The sequence below is a fragment of the Manis javanica genome, chromosome 4 (genome assembly GCF_040802235.1).
Source record: "Manis javanica isolate MJ-LG chromosome 4, MJ_LKY, whole genome shotgun sequence".
NCBI classification, from domain to species: Eukaryota; Metazoa; Chordata; class Mammalia; order Pholidota; family Manidae; genus Manis; species Manis javanica.
The window spans coordinates 2174886-2192463 of NC_133159.1; the positions used below are offsets into that span (position 1 = coordinate 2174886).

The 17578-nt window shown below is 53.1% G+C and overlaps 1 pseudogene; it reads right to left on the bottom strand.

Moving 5' to 3' along the window:
- Nucleotides 1-5812: 5812 nt before the first annotated feature.
- On the bottom strand, nucleotides 5813-15095 carry LOC140848795 (obg-like ATPase 1 pseudogene; annotated as a pseudogene).
- Between the last annotated feature and the right edge of the window lie 2483 nt (nucleotides 15096-17578).

The following is a 17578-nucleotide window of genomic DNA, read 5'->3' on the forward strand; positions in this document are numbered from 1 at the left end:
CCAGGCCAGGGGAAGGTGCAGACAGCCCTGATGTCCTTGTGGGTCTGCTCTCGCTGCCACAAACCACGCAGGACGCCTGTGCCTGGGAAGCAGAAAGCTAGGGATCTTTTCAGGCAATGGGGCCAGAGCAGTGCAGGCATCACACCAGGTCCACTCAGCTGAGTCAAGCCCAGGCCTCTCCACGCGGGAGAATATCAGGTGTCAGGGGCCAATTTTTCTCTTAGATTTCCATGTTTCTTAGCAGGCTGGGCACTGGAAGAGGAAGGGCTGTTCCCAAGTTAGGTGGTCCAGAGACCAGTCAGCAGGGGAGCCCCTGGCAGCCCAGCGCCCAGCCAGAGCCTGAGGCCAGTGCAGACCAGGACCATCTGGCAAAGCTGCGAGTGTCCGTCCCCAGGCTGCTTGATGAAGCAGTGTGTGCTCAGCAGACACGTGTACCCACCATCCCACCCCACCTCTCCTGTGCTCCCTAGGGACCAACCTATGGCTCGTTCCAGTGGGCAGAAGGCTTTGCCAATCAGCCTAGAAGTGCTCAGCTCCTGGCGGGGGCGGGGGGGTCTGCAGGCTCCCCACAATGCACACCACACCCGGACCACCGCAGTCCTGGGTGCAGTCTCAGGGCCGATGTGGGCTGAGTGTGGCCGTCACCCATGTGTCCTCACATCACACTCCTGAGGCTCGAGGGAAGTACCCTATCCTTGCTGGTTCACAGACCAGGAAACTGGCACAGAAGATCTAAGTCCCATGGCTCAGGTGTCACAGCCTGCTGGGCTCAGTCTGGCACTTGCTCCTGCGGCCACGTGCCAGAGGCCCCAGTTGTGCCCTGATACCTCAGGGGCTGCAGAGCCCATCCCCAAACTCCCTGGGGCCTATGAGCACAGCTGAGACGCAGGTGAGGTCCTGGGTCGCACGTGGCTTTGTTTCTTAGGCACGTTCCCTGTCTGGGTGAGTCTGGTAGGGACTGCCACAAGGGTCCCACCCTGTGTTCCTGGGAAGGCCTAGTGAGATGATGTGAGCAGAGGGCAGGGAGAGCCCCTGGACATGCAGGGAGGAAAGAGGGCCAGAGCCCGCACAGTGGGCACTCCCAGGCCCAGGCCGCACAAAGCCACCCAGACCCGCGGGAACCTGAGGGACGGGCCTGTTCTCCATCCCCACGACACAGGACACGCTGCGAGCAAGCTGGACAGACACCATCCGGGTTGGGAGGAACTCCACCACGCAGCAGGAGTGACAATCCCCACTGGTTTGAAACTTGCTCTCAAATGCAAAAATCAAGAAAAATTAACAGCCTTTAAGGTGCAAGGTTTTTCCAGCAGCAGGGGTGGGAGGGAAGCTGTATGCTGGGCAGCGGGCATCCCCACCACCAGGAACCCCACAGCGGACCACCCGCCCACCCCACACTGCCCCGGATCGGGTTTTGGCTGCTTCCACACATTCGCCAACAGGGATGGGTTGCTGGGAAGCAGTCATTTTGTCCCAGGTCCCCAACATGCACAGATCGGGGACACGGTGTAACTTGTCCCTTAGAACAGGTCAGCACTTTACACACATCAACTCTGCTTCTGTTTTGATTGGTTAAAGCACTTTAATGCTTAAAAAAAATCACATACCACCCGTGTTTTTAATGTAATGTAATGCTTCTTCAAGCAGTATTAATGGGTATATTCGAACGATATTATTAGCTTTCGGTAATGTAACCTTGGGAAAATGTGTTATTTTTTTAGTTGTGTCTTGGTGGGAACTTGTGTTTTTGTATCATAATAAAACCCACGTCCCAGTGACTGTCTCTTACGGAGCCAACAGCTCACCTGAACAGGCGCCCTTCGGCCTCTGCGCGTTTCAGGGAGTGCGGCGAGGTGCCGGCTGCGCCCTTCTCCCCTGCGCCGTCCGCGCGGACCAGCGGACCGTGCGCGGACACGCGGCTCTGTCCCAGCACAGCCGGTACCCGCAGGGGACAGAGTGGCCTCGGCCAGGCCATCTCCGGCCTCTTGAAATGCAGGCCAGGACCCCACATTCATGCCCCGTTGTCAGGGGTCACGAACACACAACCCGCCGCCTGCACTCCAGGGTATACATGTTTCTCCGCAGAACTCAGGAAAAGGAAAGAGGGCCGGGGCGGGGCCAGGCCAGGGGGCGTGGCCAGGCTAGGGGGCGTGGTGAGCCAGGCCAGGGGCGGGGCCAGACCAGGTGGGCCAGGCCGGGGGCGTGGCCAGGCTAGGGGGCGTGGTGAGCCAGGCCAGGGGGCGTGGTGGCGCCAGGCCGGGGGCGGGGCCAGGCCAGGGGCGGGGTGGCGCCAGGCCAGGGGGCGGGGCGGCGCAACAGAGTTTCTGGTTGCCTCAAGCCCACTCTTGGCACGGACCTGCTCCTTTTCCCCGCGTTGTCATCGGTCCCCAGCGCCAAGGGCAGGGCTGACTGAGATGTGTCTCCACGCCACCCATACGAATCCGAATCACAGACATGACGCCTCTGAACTGGATGAGCAAGGAGGCCCCGCCATACATCCGGGGAAATCAGGCCCTTCAAATGGCCTCGGGCGGTGAACACAGGAATGCTCGGGCTTTCGGCACAAGGCCGATCTTAGTATCTAGGCTTAAAAACGTCTTTTTAAAGTAGGGTTTGAAAAATACACGCGATCATTCTCATATACATAAAAACATGTCCAATAGGTTTGCCGTATAATTTTGAAAAGATAACCTGGTTCACAGCAGACCTGCCAGTTTGCAAGGGCCTATCGCGGGGAACCTTCCCACCAGGACCAGGAGGCTACAGGGAAAAGACGCCTGTTTCTGCGATGCTGTCCTGCCCCTTCCGGGAAACAGCTATCTGTTCATTTCCTCATTGAGACCCATAGAGAACATTATATCCAGGCAAGAATGACAAATGTTTTTTATTACTTATGGATATTTCACCCTATTTCTTAGGAATGTTGATGTACAATATTATTGCGCACAAACTCAGATTCTTCAAGAAAATTGTTTTTTTTTAAATACTGCTGTTAAGTGCCCCCCAAAGGCCTGAGGAACCTGCAGCCTGTGTCCCGCACACACTGAGTCTAACACCCCAGCCTTGCCTGCAGCTCTGTGCACCCAGGACCCGACGCTCAGAGCTGAGGCAGCAGCAGTGGGCAGCTTACCGGGTCCACCTCCTGCCCTGCGTTCCTCCAAGGGCCCCTGCCAAGGAAACCTGACCACGAGGGTGCCCAGCCTGAGCTGGAAACAGAGAAGCAACCCCAGCCTGTCTCCTGGCTCTGATGCCCCCCTGAACCAGGCCATTATACGAGCGCCGCAACCCACTCGGTCTCGAGAGGCCCCCTTAGTCTCAGTGAGGACAGTGTCCACTCGTTCAGGCTGCCAGCTCTCAGCAGGGCCTGGGCTTGGGCCACAGTATGGTCCGGTCTTTACCACAGAGGCCGCAACCACTCGGGGCTGCAGGTCCCCGGCTGGCCAGCTCCAGCAGGGCTGCTCCGCGATGGCAGCCACCCGGAGGCCCGGAGGAGCTGCTCTTCCCTTTGCAGGATGTGCCTGCAAAGATTTACGGAGAAAACCATGACCTCACCTGGAGCCCATATTCTTCTTCTGCTGGGTGGTGTGGAGAGGCCACGTACCTCCGGGGTTGGCACCGAGAGGGCCGCTGACAGAGGGCCACCAGCTTGCCTGACGTGCTGAGCCCCCACCGAGCACTACTGCCCCTCCCGTGTCCTCCTGCCCCCCAAACAGTCCACCTCCCATCCCCTCCTTTCTTCAAGGACACGTGATACTCACCAGACCCTGGGAATTTGGGCATATCTGTCATGTGACATACTTGAGAGCTGAAAGACATTTCTCAAGACTCTCGTCTGACCCTAACGGGGCATCTTTTGGGCTGCATCTAAAATGCATACAATGCAAACGGCCACTCATACAAACAATGCAGACGCTGAAGCCAACACGCATGCAGTGAAAAGGACATACCCCTGCTCTGACTGTAAATTGAGAGGAAACATTACCGTTGAAAGTCAGGATATCCAAGGTGCTTCCTGAGAATTTCATCAGCCTTTAAGGGTTCTGAGAAAGTGTCTTAAGAGCTTTTGATAAGACCTCCCGGTGGCACCCAGCTGAGGTCTGGGAGGCCAGGGAGAGCACAGTCCCCGGCCAGAGATGGCCCAGGGGTTCTGAGTACCCTAGGAAAGACACCTTGAGAACCATGCACCAGGGACGTCGTTGTCAGACAAGACCTGAAAATGCGAATGATTAGAAGTGAACTACCTGTGGAGTAACCTGTGATCAGGGGAACCCATGACACCCCATTCTCCAGGACAGTCTCAGTCCTGCACCATGGCACACTGGGATGCAATACAAGGTTCTACGTCATGACTAAAGGAGCACAGGAATCTCTGAAATAATGACCAAGGTAAAGGAAAATCATCTCCAGGACAGCTCCGTACATATTATTGAACTGAAAGAATCTCAATCATTAAAGTATAGAAGACTTGGTTCTTGCCAGAAAAATTTGAAATTATCTTCTAAAAAATTAAGACCAGCATTTATTGAGCACCTACTGTTCTAGAACTGCCCTTCCTGCCTGCGCTCTGAATAGAGCACGGCCAGATCACACGAGAACCTGCAGGACGATGTTTTACTTTGACAGTTAACACTGGCCAGGGTGGGGGCAGCGGCCCACAGCGTCTGATCACAGTTTTTGTGCAGTGCCAGCCGAGGTCCAAGCTGACAAAGCCCCTCTTGGAAATGTCATGCTGACTGCAACAGTATCTGTGTCTTCTCAGAAGGCCACATCCAGGTAGGACACGATTTCCATGCTACAGAAGTCAGTTCAATTGCAAAACTACAAATACCCAAGAAAACCAAGTACACGTAAAACTAAGCATGGCAAATGGAAAAGAGAGAGAGCACAGAGGGGTTACGGCTGGCGGATCCACCGTCGGTGCTTCTCAAGCAGAGTTGTGTGACCTCTGGGCGCAGCAGGGACAGAGCTAGACGACAGCTGAGTCACAGCTCTAGCCCCCAGAGTGGCCATGCAGCAGGAGCTCCTGGGGATGGACATCACAAGTCTCCCACCACATGGGACAAACCCAGAGTGCAGAAAATATGTAAAAGCTTCTGAAACGGGATTCCAGAAGCAATTTAAGAGCCATCTGATGACAAATGTGGGCCAATGTCAGACGTAAGAATGCCGAAGTCATGTGGGCACTATGAAGTGAGGGCTGGCAGTTCCCTTACGGAAAGGCCATCATTTGGATAAAAGGTTAATAGGAAACTTCTCCTAGACAGTGATTTTTAAGCCCATCCAGAGCAGAAGTGGAAGCCTAATAAATATAAACAGAAAAGCTGCTGCCTGACCCCGGGGGGCCTCCAACCAGCTCCCACTACACATGGCCTGAAAACCCCTTGACCCTGGCAATCTGACGATGCCCTGCTGTGCTATCCTTTAGGGAAAAAACGATGCTGTTCTTTCTCAGTCCTATGGTTTGCTAAAGAGCTTTCCAATGTAACTCAGACCTTCCCTTCCTACAAGTACAGGACTCCTATTACCTGGCTTCTGCTCACTGTACTCAAATAACTGGCTGGGTTCCTGGTGTGACAGAACCACTGAAAACACAGACAGCATGAAGGCAAAGCTCTATCATTTACAGTCCTGCCGTGCAGAGAAAACCCTGCCAATACATGTGTGCATGTAACCCTTCACATTGTGTGTACACGCATGTATATTTAACATTCCATACTGCGTGTACATACACATCCGTGTATACACATTTCACATGTAAATTTACATGTGTACAGATATATAACATGTTTGACACTGCATGTGTACACACACATTTTACACTGTGTGCATGCACATACTTTTTTCACATTGAGTGTGCACATACACACACATGATGCACAGCTCACACTGTGAGGCTCACATTATCTACTCCATGTTTCCTGCTCTGTCCCTGCTCAGTGCCCCCTTGCAGGCTCTCCGCCTCAGAAACCCTTCCCCAGCACCCACGGGAATGCCTTCAGTAAGGCTGCATCACAGGACCCCCATGCCCCGCCCTGGGGACACACCCTCCCTTCCTGGGTGCTGGCTGCCCGCTGCTTCGGGTCCAGCCTTAGGAGAAATGCTGACCAGCGCACCCACTCCACCTCTGATTACACCTTCCCAGCGTCACCACCCAAAGGTGCAGTTGGCTGGGCCAGAATGCAGGTGTGACTTCAGGCTCAGGTGTGAATGGTCAAGGACTTTCTGGGGTGGCAGTCACGCCCAGGAGAAGTGGAGAGACTCACCCGGCTACACTCTCACTGGTGCTGACACTGCCATTTCTTCAAAGTTAGTTCTCCCAAGACCACACACTGGAGTGGACCCTAAAAGGAGAATTCGCTGTCCTAACTGAAGTGGCCACCACAAGGCATGGGTAACCAATCACACAGAAATTGGTCATTAATATAGAAAAAATTCCAAATCATTCCCAAATGGATGGCTAAGAGGCAGAGGCCTCTCAGGCAGCAGAGAGGCGAGCTAACTGTTTGCTGAGCTCTCCAGCACGGGCTCCATCCAGACGCTGGAGGGACGGCGTACGTGGGGCAAGGTTGGTCCCTGCCAGTCCGCCTGCATAGAGCTGGCGGAGTGAGGGGATGGCCACAGGGCAGCATGGCAAGCAGGCCCCAGGACAGAGGCACTGAAGAAGCTCTGTCAGTGAGCAGCAGGGTGGCCACCCCACCTGCATTCCAGACAGAGCTCGTGCCAAGAGTCGCAGAGCTGGTGACTGGCAGAGCCGCAGTCCAGAACCCAGCCGGACTTAACCCCAAAGTCTGCGTTCTTTCTGCATAAACCCTGCTGGTCTCTTCAGAACAAATCACACTCAAACCAAAACCCAACGACTTCTTGCTTCTGGAAATGAGAATCTCACTTAGAGATCACAGGTTAGCTTTTTAAAGAAAATATTGAGTATTTCATATAATTTCATTTAAAAGTCTTTTTTAATTGCTAGGAGGCTGCTCTTCCTTGCAAAAGCCACAGGCCAAAGGCCTGCTGCACCCGTCAGCTTCACTGGAGCAGGGGCCAGGGGGGCCCCGAGCAGAGCACCCCTTGTCTGAAAACGCAAGGGCATCAAGGGGCCTCCACATGAGAACAGGATGCCATGGACGGGCATGGCCACCTTGTCTTCCTCGCAGCCACAGACCCTGGAGGCCTGGCAGCGCCACCCACTGCATCATCGTTCCTGGTGACAAAGGAGTTGGGCACCCTGCTTCAACAGTGGACATGGGCAGGGAAAACATGCCCCACCTCAAAACTCATAAATGCACATGTAACTTCTGCCAGTTTCCTCAAACTTGAAAAGATTTGGACACCTTTTAAGGAAAAAATTCTCATGAATTCCTAGTGGTGACTTTAATTACTCTGCATATAACCTACATAACATAAATCCAGGTATTAATTCCTCTTACATAACTCTTAACCACAACTAATTTATAGGCTAAATACCAAATCACAAAACCAACTAATCCAAGTAAACGTGTATGTGACACGCAGGTGATGTCACCTGCCAGCCTCTGTGCGGTCTTCCGGTCATGTGTTCCTGAGGACCCGATTCCTCCTCGCTGCTCCCCAGTCAGCTGCTGCAGGTGTTTCCAGGTCTGCGGGCACCGCTTACAGCGTAAGCCCGTGACGATCAAAGTCTACGGCTCGACGCCAGCGTGTTCATGGACAGTGTGGTCACTGGAATGATGTGGCATTATCGACACAAAACGGTCACCCAGCCAACAGGAGCAGCGACAAGGACTGAAATTTGTGACTGAGCACTATGAACAGGGTGCTGTTAACAGGCACGAACCTCCTTCTCTGTAGAGAAAGGCAGAGGGGGACAAAGGTACCCAGGGTCACACCCCCGGCAGGTGAGGCCCAGCCAGGCTGGGACCCCAGCAGAGTGGCTTAAGTCTATATGGCGCCTATATGACCAAATAGGGTCTTTCTTAGATCACCGAAATGTAAATGCCAAAGTACGAAATGTTTGTGGAGAAACCCCAGAGCTCAGAGAACACCCCAGCTTGAGAAACATGGTGGCCCGTTTGTTAGGCCTTCCTGTCCCTGGATGGCCAAGGGATCATCCCCAGGCGACGTGCACTTCTGTGAAAAGCATTATCTGTGCCTTAAGAAAGGATCCACGAAGCGCTTCCTAAACGGCTTTCCCACAAGTGACTGGCAGCCTGAAGTTGCAGAGTCAGAAGGTCATGACATGAGCCCCCAAACTGCGCCCCTTTCATGGGGACTGACACACTCTGCTTAACTAAAGGTCGGTCGCGATGAGCCAGCTTCTGCCTTGAGACAAGGGACGGACAACCTAGAGTGAGGTCTGTGTTTGCATATCCTGGGCAGCTAAGGAAGGTTTTTACATTTTTAAAAATTGGTGCCCATTCTACACAATCACCTCCAGAAAACTGACAGCGACACGCCCAACTCATTCTGTGAGGCGAGCATCACCCAGAAACCAAAACCAGATAAAGACATCCCGGAAACACTACACCGATCCACCTCATGAGCACAGACGTGAAAGTTCTTAATGAACGTTTAGCAAATGGAATTCAACAAGGTGAAGAAAAGGATCGCACAGCAGATCGACGGGCTTATGCCAGAGTGTGCGGCTGGCCCGGCCTAAGGAGGCCCATCACTCATCACTCAGTTGACGCAGAAAAGAAAATCATTTTTTTTTTGGTCAAATGTTTTCTCGAGTGTAGACATCCGGAGAACTGTAAAACACACATTATCTGCAGGCTCAATAAGGAGCCAGCCGTGCTGTCCTGTCAAACGTGTCCGGCTTGGCATCCATGATGGACATTCCTGAGGCATCAGGAGAGTACTACGGCTCCCGAAGAGCTTGGGACGCTTTGGAGAAGGGTCTTCATCACGTGAAAAGCAAAGCTGTTCACATTTAGGGAACTTGCTTCTCACTGGAGGTGCACTATTTTTTTAATTTTAAAACACGTAAAAAGAATTCTGTTTATAGAAGATTCCCATGAGCCCAACTTGACGTGTCCCTTCAGTTTTCAGAAATTTCACTTAAAAAAAAAAGTCATCTGCCTTTTGGAAGTTGTATGTTTACCTCAGAAATAAAATTTATTTCTTCTTCAGTTGCCGAGGTGTATTCAAGGTGCCGACGTCACCATCTCCAACAATATAATCTCTGCCTTGTTGTCTGTGCTTCCCAGCGCCTTGACCGCATTTTCAGAACCTTCCTCTTTAAAATCTGCGTATTTCATCACTTTGGCCGTAACAAACCCTTCATCAAAATCCATGACCCTCCCTTGCAGGCGAGGAGCATCTGTCTCTCTCCTGGTCCGTGCGTGCAGTTCATCTGGGCCTGCGGTAAAGGCGTGCTGGTTGGAGGGCTGCAAACCCAACCTTACTGACCTTTGGCAAAGCGCTGTGTCACGTTCGCCTCCAGACACTTACGTCTCTCTGCAGCGCTCAATTCTTGCAACCCGAGTTCCAAGGCCCTTCACTAAGCAGAATGACAAGGTGCCAGGTCATGCTTGGCCACCGCTCTTTCACTTTCTGACATGGTCTTTTTCAGGGAGGTTAAACAAGTAGACCATTGGTTTTGAAGTCAGCAAGATGCGTTCACTCCAAACACTTCAATCTCCTTGTCACTCTAGTTAAGACAGAAGCAGCAGGTCTCTTGTGCTCCGCAGCCCGGGATTAGACTTTGCACGTCTGTCCTGCTCAGGTTCTAGTTTTTCACCTCCTCCCCTCACAGTCACTTTTGCTAGTGTATCTGTAACGAGCCCCATCATTTCCTTGTCTTTAAGCTGAAGCTCTTTATGTATTATTTCTGCATCTTGAAAAGGATCTACACTTCCCTCAGCATGCATGATACCGTCACCTTCAAAAGCATGTGTTAAATGAGATTCCACCACAGGCACTAAGAGGAGATGAAATGGCATCTCCCAGCCCTTGCCCACTGCGAGCCCCTCACCAGGGCAGCAGTATACACTGCAGTTAAGGCAGGAATTTTGCAGTGCCAGCACAGAAAATTGAACTTTTACCTGGCATGGTACTCTGCCCTCATTAGGATCCACAGTGCAGAACGGGAGGTTTTCTGCTGAAGCCCATTGGCTAATACACTCAAGAAGGTAGATTTTCCAACATTTGGCAATCCAAGAATACCAATTTTCAAGGAGGCTCCCAATTGTTCCAGCAATTGGGGGTGCTTTAATCCCATTACCTCCCTTTTTGGAGGGCACTGTGCTCATAGTGGGTGATGACAGGAGGTCCCAGTGGCAGCGGGAGACAAGTCTGGCTGGCAGCTAGAGGTTGGGGCAGGAGGGAGCACAGGCCCAGCCCCTCCTCTGAGCTGCACGCACCACGGCAGTGGTGGCAGAACGCGATGCAGAAAGCTGAACCAGGAGCAGATGAGCTGATCCAAGGAGTGGAAGAGGGGTGGACTTTAGACCAACACGCAAAGGAACTCCAAGGAGAAAGGAGCCCCTTCAACAGCATCTCAATATCCTGGCACCAGGCTGCTGCCAAGGTGGTTGTGGTATCCTGACCCCCAGACCCAGCATTAGGGGCGGCCTCCCGGATGCACAGGTGAGGTCTGCAGTCACCCACCTGGAGACCCCGTAGCCAGCCCTTCCAATGACTGCTCATTACCACAAGTCTCCTGACGCCTAAAACAGTCAAGAGGCTTCTGCTTTCCACACTAGCCCCCGAATGACACAAAGATCAGAAATGATGGGGAGGAGTTTGGAAGAGGTACCTGCATTCGCAGTAGTATTATTCACAAGAGCCAAAGAGTGGAGCAACCTGAGGGGCACTTAGGACAAGCAAAATGCGGTATGCACAAGGGTGGATATTTTTCAGCCTTAACATGGATGAACCTGGAGCACATCATGCTATGGGGAATCGGGCAGCCACAGAAGGACATATCCTGTAGGATTCCACTTAGGTGAGGTCCTAGTGTAGTTAGACCCACACAGACACAGAGAGGTAGGCAGGTGGGTGCAGGGGCTTGGGGAGAGGGGAATGGGGGTTGTTTCCCCGAGTACAGGTGAAAAGTTCTGGGGACAGATGCACAATAGTGTGAATGTATTTAATGCTCCTTAACTGTACACTAAAATGGCTAGGATGGTAAATTTTATATTATGTGTATTTAACCACAATTATAACAAAACTGTAACACCAAAATGATTGGGAAATGCTAGGTTTTAAGTAACACTACCGTATATAAAGATGGAAAAGCTATGCAAATAATCTTGTCTCCTTAATTGTCTTTTTTCCCCAAATACACTGAATTAAAAAACCTCTCCCATCCCCAGTATGTCAATTAATATCCCAGGGAACCACTGTTTTAGAGCACACAGACTTTGGGAAATGCTAACTAGATATCTGATGCTCTCCCAGATTTTTCAGTAAACGCCACTGACACCACCCCATCCACCTCAGCCACCAGGTACTGCCCACTGGAAACTACGTATATGAACGTGAAAGTGCACAGAATGACGTCCAGCCCTTACCTGCTTGGAGAGTGTCCGCCACTACTTCAGAAGTGCCTCTGGTGGGGAACCCAGACAAGTCCAGAGACCCTGCGGGAATTAAATGGAATATTAGAAGAGTATTCCAATTTGAGAGCTAGAAAGCTCCAGAACTGATGCTGTCAACGTCAGTCTACACGCCACTCTGTCTCTTTCTCAGGCACAGTCACTGAAGAAGAAAAGCCCTGACCAAGCAACCTGCAAAACCACGTCCAGGGTGCATGATCCGTTTCTGAATTTGCCTTTTACTTATGAACACCCTGAACACCGGGGGACCCACTCCAGGCCAGAGCATCACAGGATTCCACCAATCAAGCACTATTAAGGTTTTCAGAATAAGCCATCATTTGCGCTCCTTCCTCAGCTGAGAGTGGCTACCCTTGGGCCTGGACTGCAGGGGGTCCTGGGGGTGGGGGTGGGGGTGCGGGGCTTCTGGGGACCAAGAACATTCTGGGGGCCGGCCACACAGGTCTGCTCAGTTCGCAGAATGCACTGAGCTCGGGCAGTTTCCTGTGTGTGCTGTGTATGCGTGTGTGTCCTCTGCATGTCATGCTTCAAGTAAAAGAGTGAAAACTTTCTTAAGAATGGAGACACAAGCAAGATGATGATGTAACTTACAACTAAAATCTGCCAGCTTTCCAAAAACATACAAATTTCAAATATTCATGACCATGCTTCAGTGAGAAACATGAGACCTCGTCAGCCGGACACTTGCACACACTGCGTGTGCATTAACAAGGCAGGCTTACGCTGTCCTCCTAATGTTATCAAAAATGTACTTGAAGGTAATTAGAATTTGGGAGAGAGACTTGTGGTGGGGTGGCAACTGTAGGCACAGGAGCAAACCCTGTCAGCCAGGCCTGCTCCTGGGGGCACTGGCACACAGGGCGCTCCGAGCCCTCCCCTGCGATCATGCGAGCAGCAGGGCAGTGAGTCTAGAATGCTCAGCTGCTGGAGACACTGCGGGCCCAACCCCGGTGTACGTGTCCCACCTGGCCATGCACGCTGGAAGACAGCACCAAGGAACTCAGCAGGCCTCGAAGGCGCTATGTTCAGAACCCCCCACATCCAACCGTGCTGCCAGTCTGGTCCGGGCCTGAACCAGCGTGACGCTCCCACCCTTGGCCCCCTGAGGTGTGGTCTCTTAGCAATGAAAGGACCAGCAGGGACAATGTCCTCAGAACGTGAGTCAGATGTGCCAGCCTTCGGCTCACGCCCCAGGCCCGCCGGGCTCCATGCCCAGGATGCTGGCCACCGCTCTAACCCTGCTGTCCACCCTCACCCCAGGCTCACAGCACTCCTGCCAGCCCTGCCCCGTGCTATTCCGTGAACAAGCCAGGAGGATTCAGTGTCCTCTCCATCCAGAACGCTTCCCTGCCAGACAACCTGCGCAGCTAGCACGCACACAGGCCCCTGCCCAGACATCCCCCAACCCAGGGGCTTCCCCACCATCTCATCCAAACAACACCTGTCCACCCAGCCAGACTTCTCTGGAACTTAGCACCACTGACTGCACTGGGGTGTGTGTACTGCCCTCCGCCAAACCCGGCACCGAGAGGGGCACTTTGCTGCACTTGAGCTGTGTCTCCGGTCAGGGGGGCAGCGCCCACCCACGGCAGGTGGTAAGTGAACACCTGCAGACAGAAACCGTGTGCTGCTAGCAGAGGACATTACCTGCCCTGTTCTCCCACCGTCTGCGTGTTGGCCACACACTCGGCTGAGGGCTCACTCCAGTCACACGCTGATCCTCAGCAACATAAAGCTCGAAGCAGCTCTTCTCCCTTAAATGCTGAGACGGCGCTTCGCCAGCATGCACCTCCAAAGCCAGCCAGGCTGCAGATGCTCCGCCCCGGCAGCATGGTCCCACCTCTGCACGCCTTGGCACCGCGGGCTTCTGAGAGAAGTGGGGCCAGTCTGCTTAGAGAGGATGGCCTCATTTGGAGAGCAGGAAACGCTGAGAGGTGGCTGGCGGCGGTAAACGGCTCGGTCCTCTCGGGCAGACGCAGCACTGGGGTAGAGGAGCTGGCAGCAGCGTGGGCCCAGGAGCAGAGAGGGGTGGCCAGCGAGGGCACAGGACACCACTGTGCGGGCGCCGCGGGGCTGCCCCATGGAATGAGTGGAGATCGAGGGCATGGCGGGGGAGACAGCAGACAAATCGGCCACACAAAATTGGCGAGACGCAGTGTCCCGGTCCCCGACGCGTCTCATAGACGCTCACGGGGGAACTGCTCCCTCCGGGGCTCTCCCACGTGACACGGGGCCGCCCAAGGAGCCGGTGGCCATGTCACAGAACGGACAGGGGCAGGCGAAGGGCACAACTGCGACGTCACAGGATTTACTCCTCGAGTTAACCGGCTGGTGTGCGAAACTAACGGATGCTCGGGCGGCCTGTCCAGGCAGAAGGCGTCCTGGGCCGGCGGAGCCTGGGAGGCCTGCGGAGTTCCCGGGCGCGGCTTCCAACGAGCACCCGGTCGGGCAGCGGTGTGTCCGTCGGGAGGGCCGCACTTCCTGAGAACCGGGCGGCGCCGAGGGGCCCGAGCGCGGGCAGGTGCGCCAGGACGGCCTCCGCGCCCGCAGGGAGCGCCCCCGCCCGGCCAGCACGTTCGGCCGCAGGCCCGCAGGCTTCCTTCCCCGGCCCAGCGGTCGGGGCGGCGGGTCCCCTGCGGAAGTTCGCCGGCCAGCGGCGTGCGCGTCGAGCTGACGGGCCAGGTCTCCGGGCTACGGGGGACGAAAGCGACGCCGCCCCGCCCGCTGCCGGAGGAGCCGGCTTCGAGCTCCGCCGCCCTCCCAGCCGCGGTTTAAAAGCCCCGCGACCCCGCAAGGACCCGGAACCGGAAGCGCGGGCGCAGGGGGTAACCAGGTCCTGGGGCGAGGCGGGGCCTGCGACGGGGCGGGGCCTTGGTGGGCGGGGCCCCAAAACGGGGCGGGGCGCGGAGTCGATCCGGCAGCGCTCTGCGCGCACCTGTCTCCAGCGCCCGGCCGTCCCCACCTGTGCGCGCTTTCTCTGCGCCTTTATTCCGCGTGGTCTCTACCAACACATGATTTCTCTGGTCGACGAGAGGGCTTTTTACACTCACCTTCTGTTTTTTCAAAAATCGATTTTGCAATTAAAAAAGTAATAACCCCAAATCATAGACTTTTTGGCCACCGGAATTTCCATTCTCGTTTTATTAATGAGATCCGTGAAACCCCCAGGTCACTCTTACGCCCGTACAAGGACACGGGACACCTGTGCGAGGTGTGGAGCCCCGAGGCAAGACGGCCCTGGACCTGGGTGCGGGCCAACAGACGCGGGTGTCCTCTGGCGCACCTGCAGCAGGTGTGGGCACCCTTGCCTCGCCCTAGCCTTTCAGCGCGTTGCGGGGAAATGCGGGGCGCGGATCCCCACAGCCAACCCGACCTGACTTCCAGGTTCTTCCCGCTTCCCAGACACATTTTCTGGTGCCACCCAGCCTGTGTTTAAGCCAACTCCAAAAATATCCTCCAAATTTGGGGACATCTAGTGTTTTTCTAACGACATGACAAGACCAGAACATTTGACTGACTTACATGGTTAAGCGGCTGCCTCAAGATAAGGTTTGTGTTTGATACCGGCTCCTCTGCTGATTGAACTGTCATTTTGGGTTTCTGTTAACCAAATCATAAACCTACTTGTGTTTTAATACACGAGTATCTGGTTAAACTGAAATTAGGTTACCAGGATGTCAGCCCCAGGTCTACCCCTCTCTAGCTGGGTGACGTCGGGCAAGTCACTAACCTCTCTGCTATGGTGTCTTCACTGTAACTTGGGGTCATGATAGTACCTATGTCACCTGGTTGCATTGAGAAATAAATGAGTTCGTGTATATAAAGCACAATAAAAAATTCACCTAGGAGTCACCGGTGTGAAGAAAAAGTAAATTCTTCATTAGTTTTAGTATCAATCTTAGTAACTGAAATGCTAGAAGAGTCCTTGCGTGGGGGCTCAGACATGCTTGGTATGTCTGTCCCACACTGACTCTTCTTCAGAGGTGAGCTTGACCTGTTTTGACAACGATGTCACATGATGGTGAGGTGAGTCCAGCCACTGCCATGCCTCTCCAAGCCTGACAGACACCTGTGTTCAGCTGAAGAGCAGACACAAGTCACCTTCTGCAGATGGCTCCCTCTCTCAGGATTATGCTCCAAGGTATTTCTTAGCTTTCAGCTTTTAGAAAATTCTTCCCATGGGATTTTATTTCCCAGGAAAAGAAATTTCTTGCAGATGATCTGATGTTTCCAAATTTATGAAGGCAGCAGGCTCTATATCCTTAGACTCTACATTAAAAATCTGTCTCCATTCAGACTTGGTCACCAAACACAGAGGAGGTTTTGATGCAGCTCATTCCCTTGAGAGGCACTTTCTTCTGCAGGGTTTTGGGGAGAGGCATTTGGACAAAGCCCAGCTTGTTCCCCCAAACTGTGCCCAGTGGACCATTTCTGCTGAGAGGACAGGAGGGCAGCGGATTCTCTTAGGGCTGATTCTCAGCCTAATGCAGTGTTTGCTCAGGAACCATTTGATCAGCAGCGAATGTTGAACAAGTGAACAAAAACTCCTTCCTTCAAAGCCGAATAGCCCTTCCTGTTTTTGCTTGTTCAATATGCTTATCTGTGTTTTGCTTAGGCTCAAGTGGGGGTGCCCCCTGTCACACCAAGGGGATCTCCCACCTGCTGGGAGCCCTTGGCTAACCAATCTCAGCAGCTGCAGCCGCTCTGGTGACTTTCCTGTGCTCTGGGATCTTTGTCTTAGTCACCTGGGGCTGTCATAACAAAATACCACAGACGGGCGGCTTAGACCACAGACGTTTATTCTCACAGCTGTGTGCAGCCTGGAGGTCCCAGGTCAGGCTGCTGGTGTGGTTGGCTTCTGGGAGGATCCTGCCTCCTGGCTCATAGATTGCCACCTTCTCACTGTGTGCCCCTGCGGCCTTTCTTCAGTGTGTAACACAGGAGAGAGAGAAAGCTGTCTTCCTGCCCTTGTAAGGGCATTAATCCAGACACAGTGCCCCACCCTCATGACCTCAGCTAAACCTAATCACCTACCAAAGGCCCCACCTCCAAATACCATCACACTGAGGTCAGGGCTTCAACGCAGGAATTTTAGGAGGACACAGACATTCAGTTCTAACACCTGCCTCTGCAGGGCCCATCTGTGCTGGCCCCTAGGAGGGCACCTTCCCACCAGCCCCTCCTGCCACTGGGCACCGTTCCCAGTCTTCAGTGGATTTGTAGAAGATCCATCTATGAGACTGCCCTGGAAAGGTTTCCCACATGGACCCAAGTTGCTCTGTTTCCGAAAAGAGGAGGGAGCTCCTACGTGAGGGACCCTCCTGCCACCTCCCCCAGACATGAGCCCTCCGCCCTGAGATGTGAGCTGCTGCCCGCTGCAGGCAGGACAGAAGTGCAGTTTTGGTTTAGCCACATGCACTGTCTGCTCACGTGAAACCATCAGCACTCTTGAGGGGAATATAGCAGAACTGAGAGTCTCCACAATGTAACATTCCTAATGTACCAATCTAAAATGTAGACACAATCTAAAACAAGAATAAACAGAGAGAGAGAAAACAAAAAATAGAAAAATTAAAAAAAAAATTTAGACACAATCTAAAATTACTGTCAGGAAAATGTGACTGGTTCTGAAGGGAAAAGACAATCCACGGAGGCCAACCTTGAGATGACCTTGGTATTAGAACTGTCAGACAGTGGCAGAAAGCAGCTATTGTAACTATGCTTAGTTAACAAATACTCTCATAATGAGTGAGACAATTGGTAGTCTCAGCTGATAAATAGCAAATATAAAAAAGAGTCAAAAGGAAACTTTAAAACCGAAAAATATATCTAAAAACATTTAAATCACTGGGATGAATTTAAAAGCAGAATAAAAAGGACAGAGGAAAGAAGCCATGAACTTGGAGAAAGATCAATAGGAATTCTCTAATCTGAAGAAGAGAAGATTTTTAAAAAGGAAACAGAACCTCAGGGATTGTGGGGCAATATTGGAAAGGGTAACGTATGGGGAACTGGAGGGTCCAAGCAGAAGAGAGAATGGGGCT